At 46.8% G+C, this 12,545-nt stretch overlaps 1 protein-coding gene across 5 annotated transcripts in view; it reads left to right on the top strand.

Annotated features, from left to right (window-relative positions):
• Nucleotides 1–5,733: 5,733 nt before the first annotated feature.
• Nucleotides 5,734–12,545, top strand: part of fut8a (fucosyltransferase 8a (alpha (1,6) fucosyltransferase)) — a 59,729-nt gene continuing 52,917 nt past the window's right edge. For 3 of the 5 annotated variants that reach the window (XM_018732554.2, XM_018732574.2, XM_018732565.2), the window contains exon 1: nucleotides 5,735–5,899. The gene's annotated coding sequence lies outside the window, so the exon portion shown is untranslated. Of the gene's footprint in view, nucleotides 5,900–6,819; nucleotides 7,151–12,545 lie in introns of those variants that run through there. The other 2 variants (XM_018732584.2, XM_029258373.1) reach the window with 2 other exon arrangements.

Below are 12,545 nucleotides of genomic sequence, written 5' to 3'. Positions count from 1 at the left end.
CTACTCTATCTTTACCTGATTTCAGAGGTGAGGTACCACTTCCACTTCATCTGTGCCACTTTCGCTTATGTTCAGGAAAGAGGTGCCAAGCCCTATCGCCAAGATTTTTACAGATCTAAGCACATACATAAATCAAGGGAGATCTGTATTAATAAGCTTTCATTGTCTGTTGTTATTATTAAGCTTTTATTGTTTTTACTGTTGTTTTTTTGACAAATGACAGCTGAAGAAGTGCAAATCAGTTCAAAAAGAACTGAAATCTAAAGCACAGCAGAAAAGTAGTTTCCGCTGTAAATAAAAATATGAAAAATCACAGCATGCAGTTTCATTTTTTATTTTTTGTCTATTTTTTGGTAAATTAAAATAAATACACACACACATTTTCAGAACCGCTTGTCCCATACGGGGTCGCGGGGAACTGGAGCCTACCTGGTAACACAGGGCGTAGGGCCGGAGGGGGAGGGGACACGCCCAGGACGGGACGCCAGTCCGCCGCAAGGCACCCCAAGCGGGACTTGAACCCCAGACCCACCGGAGAGCAGGACCCGGTCCAACCCACTGCGCCCCCCCAAAATAAATATATTTTACGCTCAAATATTAGAAATATTGCAACTGACTGTGAGTTACACACCAGATGTGCCTCCGGGTCTAACTGTAGTTGTGAGAGGCACCAAGGCACGAGCATCCAGTGCTTGAACAAGACAGAAACTCAGTCTACCACCACTGAATGTCTCACCTAATCAAGTTTAGGGCTCGTTTTCCCTCCACAAACAGTCTAAGTTGCATTAGCCTGAAGCCTGAAGCAGCAGACTGCACCTTCCATATCTTCATGTTTGCTCATGCCGCAGGGTTCATTCTCCAAACCTCCCATTTAAATCTGAGCCCTTTCATTCTTTTCCATTCGATAATTACATGGAATACCAAACAATAATTAGATGGGGGTGAAATAAGACTGGCCTTATAAAAGGAAACAAATAGGGAACATAAAACCTTTGAGTCTGACTAACAGGAAAATGATTTGTTCAATTCCCACAAGCATGATATGGTGCACTGATATGAAAAAGAGGCTACAAATCAGGGTCGGAGGGCATGGCGGCTCCTAGCGCAGCTTCTGTGTTAATAGGTTCAGTTTCTTCACCCCTCTGCAGGGATTTCTTTGTCTCCCATTGGGCCGCATGCTTTCAACCGTAAGTTCAGCCATGTAATTACAATACCTTATTTAGCCAGTTATTTAGTGACCAATTTTCTTAGCGATGCTTTAATGTGGGGCTGCCTGTAGTTCTCCTGAAGCCGTGTGCATGCTGGTGATTCCAGGTATTCTGCAGAACTTCTACTGTCCTCCTCATTTCTTACCCTGTGTCCCCGATGAGGCCAGATCACACACGCGTGGAAATACAGCATATCCTCAGTGAATGAGCACAGAGGATAATTTCGGAAAGGACAGGAGTGATGACGTGTCATTCCGTAACCAGGCTGGAGACCTTTCTTGTACATCCGGAACATTCTGCTGCACACCCTGAGGTGGTCCAGACTTGCGCACCACTGGAGCAGTCTGGGAGAAAGGAGGGACCCCTGCCCCTGTCTGCGGGAGGCTGTGATCTCCCTACCGGGCCCCACAGCATGGCCTCCTGGGCGCAACATGCAAACGGCGACGGAGACGGCTACCTCCGGCGCAAGCCGCACGACGTGATGTGGGTGCATGTGTCTATGTTTCGTTTTTCCTCACGTTGTTCTCAGTATCAAAGGGAGGAGTAATCGTATTTCCCGGGCATCCAAAGCCGTGAGGATGTAGTGCTCTTTCACTTTTCCCACCAGCGAGACACACAGAAGACAGCCACCATCCAAACACACACACACACACACCACGACAGTGAACAATGCAGCAGTTTTTCTGCATCAGGAGAAAGCACCCTAACACAAATTACATGACAGTAATTTATAAGCTTTGGCAAAGTTCATCTCCATCGTGCCATTTGTTTACTCTCTTGAAAGCCATCTCGGCAAAGGGCGCTTTGTGCTTTCAATTTGTCTATTTAAAAGCAAATGTTTTGGTACAGTCGCATGGGCAACACTGATAATCTATTGCTTGGCTAACAGTCCTGATAGTCTGATCCAATAAGTTTTCGAGTGGAAAATGTACCAAAAAAAAAGTCAAAAATATGACTTCTTGAAATTAATTTGCAAAACGAATAACGATGTCGCAAGCCTTTCAAAGAGCTACGAGGAAGCAAATAGACTGGATTTCACTGGCAGTCGACCTCAGATGACTGTGCTCTACTTTATATCACCGTTGCATGAATTCAGCACCACAGCTATTAGCTCACAGTTGTTAACGGGCAGATAAGCAAAAGCCGTAGACAGGAATTTCCAATAACTCTGCTGCAAGAAAGAAACTTGACAGTTATTTATGAGAGCTGAATACAGAAAGTGAAAAGAAATAATCATGTCTTGGACCTTGGAAAAAAATGGTAACAGTACTAAGTTATATTATGTGACCTTTAAACTCAGATCTGCAGCAGCAGCTACACTGACACACACTGGGGGGGTTTAGTATAGAGATATTAATTGAACATGCATATGTCACAGAAGTATGTATAATAATATACATGGTAACCAAGAGGAAGGCCTGCGAGCACTGTGAATACAGACAGTTACATAACCGTGGGGGCAGCAGGCGGCGCGGGGGAAAGGCCTGTCACCTCCCAAAGAAAAATCCTGTGTAGCCCTGCTTTGGGAAGGGGTGCGGTGGCGTAGCGGGTTGTACCGGGTCCTGCTCTCCGGTGGGTCTGGGGTTCGAGTCCCGCTTGGGGTGCCTTGAGGCGGACTGGCGTCCCGTCCTGGGCGTGTCCCCTCCCCCTCCGGCCTTACGCCCCGTGTTACCGGGTAGGCTCCGGTTCTCCGCGACCCCGTATGGGACAAGCGGTTTCAGGCGATGTGTGAGCCCTGCTGTGGTGCTTACCCAGCTTTGTAAGCTCGGTTTGCAAGTACTTGGAGTATGTACTTTGGTTCTTTTGCCATAAATTTGGTAGTAAAAACATCTCCCTGGACACTTAATGAAAGGCAAACCTGAGCAGACCAGCAGTGTCCTTGTGTGCCGCAGTACTGCTCTTCTAACACTAGGTGGCACTACTATAACAATAACGTCACTATCATTTCCTTGCGCTTCACTAAATCATATTGCATGTTTCCTTCCTCCGACGTCTGACTGAACAGTCATTGTACTTATCTCTTTCACCTTATTATAGGAGAGTCTTCTCAAGGGCATGTGCGCCGCAGTCTCAATTCACATCCGCAAAGGACACATTCTTTCATTAATTCATTATCAGTACATACTTGCCCAATGCAGGGTTTATCGAGGTTCAGAGTCTATCCTGGATACACAGGGTGTGAGGACAGGATGCCAGTTGGTTGTAGGGAAGAAGTCTCACACACACACGCATACTGAGTGCAGCTCAGAGTCATCAATTGTCCTGAAACACAGATCTTCGTACTGTGGGTGGAAACCAGAGTACCCAAAGGAAATCCACACACACAATGGGAGAACGTGCACACCCCACAGAGACTGAAAGAGATTCAGTGAATCCATGTCTGAAACCCCAGTCTAGGAGCTGCTAGGCACCAGTGTGACCTGCTGTACTGCCCCAAGGAGAAAAGCTGAAAATTAACACTACGTTTTACCAAGTACATTTATGGTTCAGGTAACTATAATCTGTAAGAGTGAGAGAGAAGCAAAAGCGTGAATAAAGTGAGTAATGGCCAGACGGCAATGGACCTTCAATAAGGGCTAAACACTTGGACTACTGTCACTGACGGTTAAGTACAGAAGAAGAGAGCAACACAGTAAACCCGGAGCAGCACAGTAAAGCGAGTATCATCTCGTATAAATGATGGAAAACAAAACAGAGTCAGGTATTGACAAGCTGTTAAACTGCACTCTGCACTTAAACTTAAACTGCACCGCAGCACCATATGCACATTCCACACATGCATTTGTAGCTTATTCCTTGTTAAAGTTAGTTTGTTGACAATTCTACAAAGCTAATTTACTAAGAACTCACGAAAATGGAAATCTCGTCTTAGATCAGATGTGCTAATTACCTCTATTTAATTGGACTTTCTCAGCAAAGTTACTGTCTTATTTTGTGCTGAATAAGGTTCAAGCTGGGAGAGATTTTACATTTTCTACATAATGCTTTCCCCGGTTTATGACTGTAACTACAGGCAAGCCTGGGGAAATATTAACTCGCTATAGACTAGAGGCAGATAAACAGAAAAGCTTTTTATCTGTGAGACATCAACACATTCTTTTCAACCCCGAAGGCAGTGACAAAACTTTAAGTGTTAAGGAATAAACAGTCTGTGACATTGTGCCGTAGCCTAACGGCTTTATGCGGAGCACCACTGAGCCCATGTCGGTGGAAGATGATCCACTAATATTTTGAAAAAACATATCAAATGCATAATAATAATAACAAGAAGAAGAAGAACAACAACAACAATTATTATTATTATTATTGTATTATTTCTACTACCCTGATTTGGACAAGTTAATAGTCAGTCAGTGATCTAGTGAGTGAGTAAGTACTACTTCTGCTTATTGGTTTTGCTATAGTCGGAAAGCCCAATTATCCAATATAATTTTTATTCATTAAGAGAGACATCAGGGGCACGGTGGTGCAGTGGGTTGGACCGGGTCCTGCTCTCCAGTGGGTCTGGGGTTTGAATCCCGCTTGGTGTCCCTTGCAATGGACTGGCATCCTGTCCTGGGTGTGTCCCCTCCCCCTCCGGCCTTACGCCCTGTGTTGCCAGGTTAGGCTCCGGCTCACCGTGACCCCGTATGGGACAAGTGGCTCAGATAGTGTGTGTAGAGCCATTAGTCATTTATAGGCTACAGATGAGTGTTTTACTAAAGAAAAGGAAAACTATTTACATTTAATCATTTAGCAGACACTTTTCTCCAAGGCGAAAACTAAATGCCTCTCTTACCTTTCTTACAAACCTAACGGTTTCATCGTTGGATTTGGTCGTATAGCAGAACGCACAGTTGTCTTCTCCAGCCTCCTGGCTTTAACCTCTCTTACATCCTGCTTTCTGCTCTCCTCTCTCTACTCCTCTTTTCATTTACGCTCACATGTTCTTAGCTCTTCTTACCACAGTACTTGCTCATGGTTCCTACTGACACTACAAAGGGCTCTGCTTAAATTCAGGGTTATATCTGGTATAATCTGGCACCGATATCTGGTTTTCTGCACTATATTTCCGCACTGCTGTACAGTACACAAATTAATGTGCATAACTGGGCATTTTATATACGTGAAGCTTCTCATGATTTTTGGCAGAACAGTGGGTTCTGAAGCTTTGGTAACTCTAACTGTAAATTCTAGTTAGGTGGAGGAATTAACTGCATGAGCCTTCCAGGTTGGCAACGCATATTACATATATCAGCTGGTTGAGTTTCTACTGTTCTTCTTCTTAATAATAATAATAATATAGTTGGGTGAAATAAGGACCGGGATGTAACTGTCGTCGCTGTGGCGCACGGACCCATCCTTTTGAAAACGTCACTTTGAAATAATATTGTTCTGGAATCTATTGACTCGGGGACCGGCGGCCCGATCGCGCTGCGTGGGGGGCGAACGCGCTCCTCGCAGATCACCGGTGGAGCGCGAGGACGACGAGCCGCGGCACGGGTGTAATACCGCAGTCTGGCACTAGGTGGCGCGGCGCGGCGCGGCGCCAATCCAACGTGTCTCTCGCGGAGCCAGGGCGCAGTAACTATCTACACTACAACCCGCTCAGTTCCTGTTTCCGCCTCGGCTTTGCGCTGCATCTTCATACATTTGCGTCTCTCTCCGAGACTTTGCGGATTTTTCGGAGGGGAGTACAGCGCGCGGCCCAGGTAAGCGATTCCCTCCCGCGATGTGGCTCTGGGGAATTGGCCGGCCGGGGAGGGGGGCGGCTGTCAGTAAGTTCTCTCCATCCTCCTCGGCCTGTTGCTGCTCGTCCGCAGCGGAATCAAATAGCTGTCAGTCAGTGGTTCCTCAGAGCTGCGGCGCTGCTGTCTTTAAAAGCCATCGGGTTTGACGCGCGGGGAAGTGGGGGTCGGGCGGGGTGGGGGGGGGGTGTTGGCGGAGCCTCTCGCGCACAAACAACCGTTGTTTCGAATGGCGCTGGAACGCAGCGTGTGTTACCGATTGCGTCGAGAAACGGTGATCCGCCACTTTCGTCCCCCAGTGGACCGTTCAGTGCGTCCGGTGCTTGGGGCCGAACAGAGGGGTGCAAATAACAGTAATAATAACACGGATGACAGTAATAGAAATAAATAATGCGAGTGTGTGTCACTGTGTGTGGAGCTTCGATCGCGGTGCGGCTCTCTCTAGTTCTTCTTTCTCTCTGTTCCAGTCGGAGATGCTCTTCTTCTTCGTCGGAGTCACAGCGGAGGCGCTTCCTTTTGTGTTTTTTGTGCGCTTTTCACACGGCTCGTTGTGTGAACGCGGGGCCGCACGCTGACATTCTCGCGTTCGCGCCGCGCCGCTTTGGTTGTTTACGCGGTTATCGAAAATTCGGTTAAACGTTCTTATCGGCGCCGTGTCTCGCTGCGCTCCTCTCGTGCCACACATTTGGTCCAGTCAGTGTGAATACCCGTTTCGTTGTCAGCCTCCCCCCCCTTCTTGTTGTTTTTGCCCGATTTTCCCGGCGACTCTAATTCGGGGAATTTAATACTAATAATAGCCCGAGTGAACACACACAGTGCGAGCCGGCAAACTGCTGTGCTCTCCGACAAGGGGGGTTTCACACGCGGACTGTCCAGAACCACGGCGCTCCACCTGTGAGCCGTATGTTGTACAGTGAATGCGAAACCGCGTGCTGCTGGCGTCAGGCTCACAGCGTCAAAAGTGTCCCTCGTGGTGGAAACGACACGAGGAGATGCGTTTTGAACGGGGGGGGAACGTCTCGGGGCCGCCGCTGTGCTGCGCCGGCGAGAAACGGACGCTCGCTGCTCTCTGACTGACTCCTCCCTGCCTGACCATCTGTGACGGCGTTTGAGATCAGGTGCGTTTTTCCGCGCGACGGTCGCCGGCTGCGAGGCGGGCCCCCGCGCGCACCACGCTGCACGCCCGGCTCGAGCAACGACGTCAGTCACGAGGCGGTAGGTCCCAGAATTCTGCCGCCTCTGCCTCTGCCTCCCACCCGCGCGCGCGCTGGAATCTCCGGCGTTCCATTGTTGCCGCGCGCACAATGTCTGCGAGGGGGCGGGAAGGGAAAGAAGAAGGGGCTCTCCGCTTCGCACAGGGGAGCTTTTTGTTGCTGTTCGTGTAGACTTATGTCATGGCACCCATTTTCTTTCCCCCACATTTTCTCTCTTCCTCTGTTTAGGACAGAGCGGCTCGACGATTAACTGTGCTCTCTCTGTCTCTCTTACTCTTCTTCTTTTCTTTTGTCTTGCTCTTTCTCTCTCTGTCTGTAATGGCCCCCCCATGAGTGCCCCTTTCCAGGAGGGGATAAAACCTGTGGCACAACAGCTCTGCTCCTCCACATAAGTGGTTAATACAGGTGTGATGGTGCGGCAAAACACACTAAAACACACGAGCGTGTTGCTGGGGACGCTGCTTTTGCCCCGTCGCCCGCCTCAGTGGCAGAAATTCACAGAGAATGGCTTATCGGCCTTTCCTGTATCTCCGTGATAGGGCATCTCAAATATTCTTGGCAAACAGCTTCCGCTTTGGTGAATGAACTCTGCCGTAGTGTACTTGACTTAACGTTATTCACCACGTGTGAATGGTTTCCTTGTCCGTGCGTACACAAATGCACGGGCGCGTTTATTTTTGAGGAACTGACATTTGGTTGTTTCGGTTGTTGGCTACCCGGAAAGGTACGTGATTTTTTGAATAGGCTCAGCACAGCATGGTTGATGACCATGCAAACTTCCAGGTTGGAGACTTTGTTGTCAGAGAAAGCACATTTATTTATTCTTATCGACATGCTCCTGTAGTAAAAGTTCTACACTTGGAGATGAAAATAAAACACGTTATATCTTACATTTATTCGTTTAGCAGACGCTTTTGTCCAAAGCGACATACATCTCGGCAAAAGTACAATTCGTGCATTACATTAAGAGAAATTATTTGTAAACAACCACGAATATGGAGTTAGGCCTGCCATTGACTACTGATGGGCGCTGGAAGCCTCGTTGACTAGTATTTAACGCCGTAAATAAATGTACATTCAAACATTGTCACGTCAGATATGGCGTTTGCTCGGTGCTTGTTGTTGGATGACACTGAGGAAAAAACATCTACAGTTATACCCCAAGATATGGCCGTTTGAGTGACACGGATTTGACTTTACATACAAAGAGTTTTTAATATATTGCCTCCTTCACTTCATTCGAGCTATGAATGAATTCATTTGTATTGTTTTCCTTGATTTCTTTTGTGTTTAATCTTCTTTTTTGCATTAAAGGTTGAATTAATGCATAAATACGGTATTGTACGTATGTTTTGTTGGCGAGTGTTTAAGCGTATTTGTGCATAATAGCCGCAAAAGAGCCGATCGAGTGTGCGACACCCGTCCGGTGTTAGGCAATAATGAAGGGGAACTGCATTGTTATGATAACCAAGGTTAACTGCTGATGTTACTGTAATCTATTTTAATGGGATCTGTGATAATTTACCATAAATGGGTGTCAAATTTGGTGCTCAGGAACACAGAAATTTTTATCATTGAATGATAATTAATGACAATAAGTGGTTGTTATGCCTTTGACTTATGAGAATTTACTTTCCAAAGGGGTTTTCAGGAACACGTTGCCTTTGTAAGATGGGGGAATGTAAACTGTATGCTGACTTTGACCGATGTCGTGTCTGGGAATAAGGGACCGCAGGCAGCGTCGTGGTCGGAGCCTAAAGACGTGAGTTTGAATCCCGCTTCCTCAGCTCAATAAATGGGTAAAGCGTTGGGTGTAGCTTAATGTGCGTACTTCACATGGTAACGCCACATGGATACTTTGTCGATGAGAGGACATACACACCATGTTTCTGGGATTTAATACAAATTCACTGGTCTCTGTGCGTTGCCCTGTACACATTGAGCAGACTGAATTACACTTTCGGGAGGGTCCGTGATTCTTTCCACTTAAAAATTTTGCCCTTTTTGCTCTCTTGTTCCAGTTATAACCCTGAAGATGAACAGAATGAAAGCCGCTAAGCAATATATTAAGTGGATGGGGCCTGCACAGATTTCCCTTAAGAAGTGGTAGTAAATTACTTTGATAAAACTGTCACAAGTAGTTGGAGCAGAGTGTCGGTTAGCGTCAGCGTGAGCGCGGTTGCGTGCATGTCTCTCGCCAAAGGCTTTTTAAGAACTCTTGCGGTTTCTGCGGCTGAGGGTGACACAAAGGGATTTCTGTACGGAGAGATGGCCCTAAGGCCCACAACACACACCTACACACAGACACTCGATATGAAGTAATTGTGTTAGCTAGTTCTTCAGGCTTTCACTAGTGCGTCCTATTCTTTATTGTTGAAGAGTAAACCAGGCCCATCAGTTTTCCTGCACGTTTGTGTGTGTTGGGTAGAACAAGAACTAGAGAGGACGAGCGCACGCAGCATTTCAACACACGTCCGTACGCTCGGTACACGTTCAGGCAGTGTAATTTAATACAAATGAAAGTACGCGAGAGCGCGAAAAGGTGTGAGAATTCGGTGCGGCTCAGTCTGTCGGGCTGCCAAGTGTTTAGCAAACATTACACTGCGAGGCGTGTCTTATCTGCCTTGGCAAGGCCTATCGCGCACTGCGTTAGGCGTCGGACAGGTCGTTTGCTAACTTTTCCTCGAAGGGGCTGAGTGTGCAAGTGTCACTGAGCCGTGCGTTCTCCACACCGCGCACCTTAACTGCACCCGAAGACGTTTACTCGGTGGAACAGTCGCGTTTCCCAGATTGATACTCTTTGTTGTACCCTGTCCTCAAGGATTGCATCTGTACCACGGGTGTTATGGCACGAGCATCGAACCGTAGTGACACGTTATCCTTCATGACGTCTTTATTATTTAGTTATTTGTATTTTTCGCTCTGCCTTGTTTCTGTCGTCATTCGATTGTTCTAAGAAATCTAGTACAATGGTGTGTTTAACGCCATAGATGTGTGTAAAATGGATTGCTGTCTTTCTCACGGGCACGCCTGAGAGAGCGTATAAAATCTACTTAGGGGAGGTGAGGAAAAGCTTGAGGAATCAAAAATAATTTGTTAGCTTTGCAGGCTTGACTCAAATATGACTTGTTGAATCATTATGTAAACACATACTAATAAGGATGGTAGTAATTAATTGGGAATTGCCAGTAATGGTATTAAATCGAAGTACTGACATCGCAGTCAAAGATAACAATAACCACCTCAGTGTGCATCTTGATTTTAGTGATCATAAATGCAGATAGTGTTTGAAATGAGCCGGTTCCCGAAGCATGTGGGTGTGCTGATTCTAAGAATCATTATAAGATAATAAATGCTGTCAGGTCTGTAGCAGGGCTAGTGGACTGAAGTGCTCTCTGACCTTCGTCTTGCATAGTATCATGGCCAATTTTGGCAGGTTTCCATGACAACATCTGTGCATTTCGAGGCAAAGTAGTGCTGGCTTTTTTTATTATTATTATTTAAATATTGTGTGTATTAAGAAATATTCTGCAGCGGTGTGTTTAATGGGTGATATTTATACAGGAGAGGGAGGATGCCGCGAATGGACCATGTGTGATAGATGAGATGCTGTGGAACACAAGGAAGAGGCTAATCACACAGAGGCGATCGCTGGCGGGAAGCCTAATGGCAGCCCCGTAATGTTTTCCGCATGATGAATGCTCAGACAGACCCGTGCTCAGCGGATTACAAGGAAGAGTCGATATAGAAGAGCATCGAAACGACTCCTCTGAAAAGCCAGGCAAAAGTGGAAAGAGTTATGGTGCGGTGACTGGGATGATACACGTGTTCCTCTAAGCTAATTCTTTTTGTTCTTAGTTCCCGTTTTGTTTCTCGTTGGCACCACATGAAGTAGTCAGGACTTCTGCTGTGTAAATAAGTAAGCATTCCAAAATGCTGCCGAACATGCAAGGGTGCTTACCAGTTTGAGCCTGGATAGATAGCCACCGGTCTTGAGAACCAGGATGGAGGACTGAGTGTAGGTCCCAGAGCAGAACCCATAGTGATGAGGGGCCCCTCCCACCCTGAGCATACAGTTGGAATCCGTTGTTGAGCACAGAACCATGCGGACAGGTCGAGGAGAGAAAGCTGGACAGATGCATGATGTAGAGGGAGGAAGTAAATACTTATACTTTAAAGACCATTTAAATAACATTCCTCTCAGCATCTGCTGTGGATTTTCAGAACATGCTGGGCAGGAGAAGGTTGTCCCTCTCATTGTTGACATTAAGTTTTGTTCCTATGCAGCTTTTTTTTTTTTTTTAGCAAACAGTAGAGGGTCCTCTAATACCCACCGGTGAAGTAGTTAGGGTTAGGCCTGGAAACTTAGAGCGGTGGTGTTTTGACTCGGTTGCAGTGATTTCCTCCTTGTCTGTGCCGCTGGTGCCACACCTGAAAACTCCAGAGCTGAGCATCTGCTGCCTTTTTACCTGGCACTTTGAGGCTTGCCGTCTTGCTTTCATTCAGGTGAGACACGCTTGTTGCTTCTCCCTTGCTCACCTGCATTGATAGCCCGTGGTGTACAAAGACCCCGGGGCCAAAACTCAAACTGACATGTGGAGCAAAGCATTTCCGTGGGGTGTGTGAGGTTATGTTTTAGTTATGACCAAGACCTTGTACTATGTCAGATGGCTTGTGGTAGGGTGATATAAATCAAGGCTTAAAGAACAGACATGGCTGTTGGGTTGTGGACGGTGTAAGGATGAGGACACTCTAAACTACTGGTGTGGCAACTTTGCAGCTAAACATGGAAAAGTCGGTCAGTTCATGACAGTTAAGGGTCGGGAGAGGATTTCAGGGTAAGGTGAGTGCTTGGATTTGCTTGGTTGTATGTTTTTGGCACTGTGCTAGTTGAGCACCTCAGTACATCGGAGGGAGCAATATTATGAGAATCACTTCTAGTGTCATACAATGAAATGTCCAAAGTGACGAGAATTTCGCTGCACTGTAATATGCAGTACAGCCCCCAGTCAGGTCATATGCTGGAGAAGATCGTATGTACAACTCACTTGAAAACACAGAGGGAATACCAAGGATGTGCAGTAAGCAAACTTCTGTTGCTATAATGAAAATCACTGCATGCAAAATGATGGGCAGACGACATTGGCTTGCCATGTGGTTGGCCGGCTAACTGGCAGTGAAGAGTGCTTGGTTGTGTTAATTTGGTTGGATGAGTTCCAGTTCTGCCAGCTGTGACTGCAGAACACAGTAAAGGCCTGTTGCAGTCCACTGCATTCGCCGTTCAGATCTCCGCTGGAGAGGATCTATCCGGCGCCTCTCGTTTTCTGGTAATAGCTCCGTGCTCTGTAACAAACTGCCAGATATCGAGCCCCATCCTTCCTGTTGAACGATTCGCA

The sequence above is a fragment of the Scleropages formosus genome, chromosome 15 (assembly GCF_900964775.1).
Source record: "Scleropages formosus chromosome 15, fSclFor1.1, whole genome shotgun sequence".
NCBI lineage: Eukaryota > Metazoa > Chordata > Actinopteri > Osteoglossiformes > Osteoglossidae > Scleropages > Scleropages formosus.
Note: the sequence above shows the minus strand (reverse complement) of the source record. Positions and strands in the feature narration are given on the sequence as shown.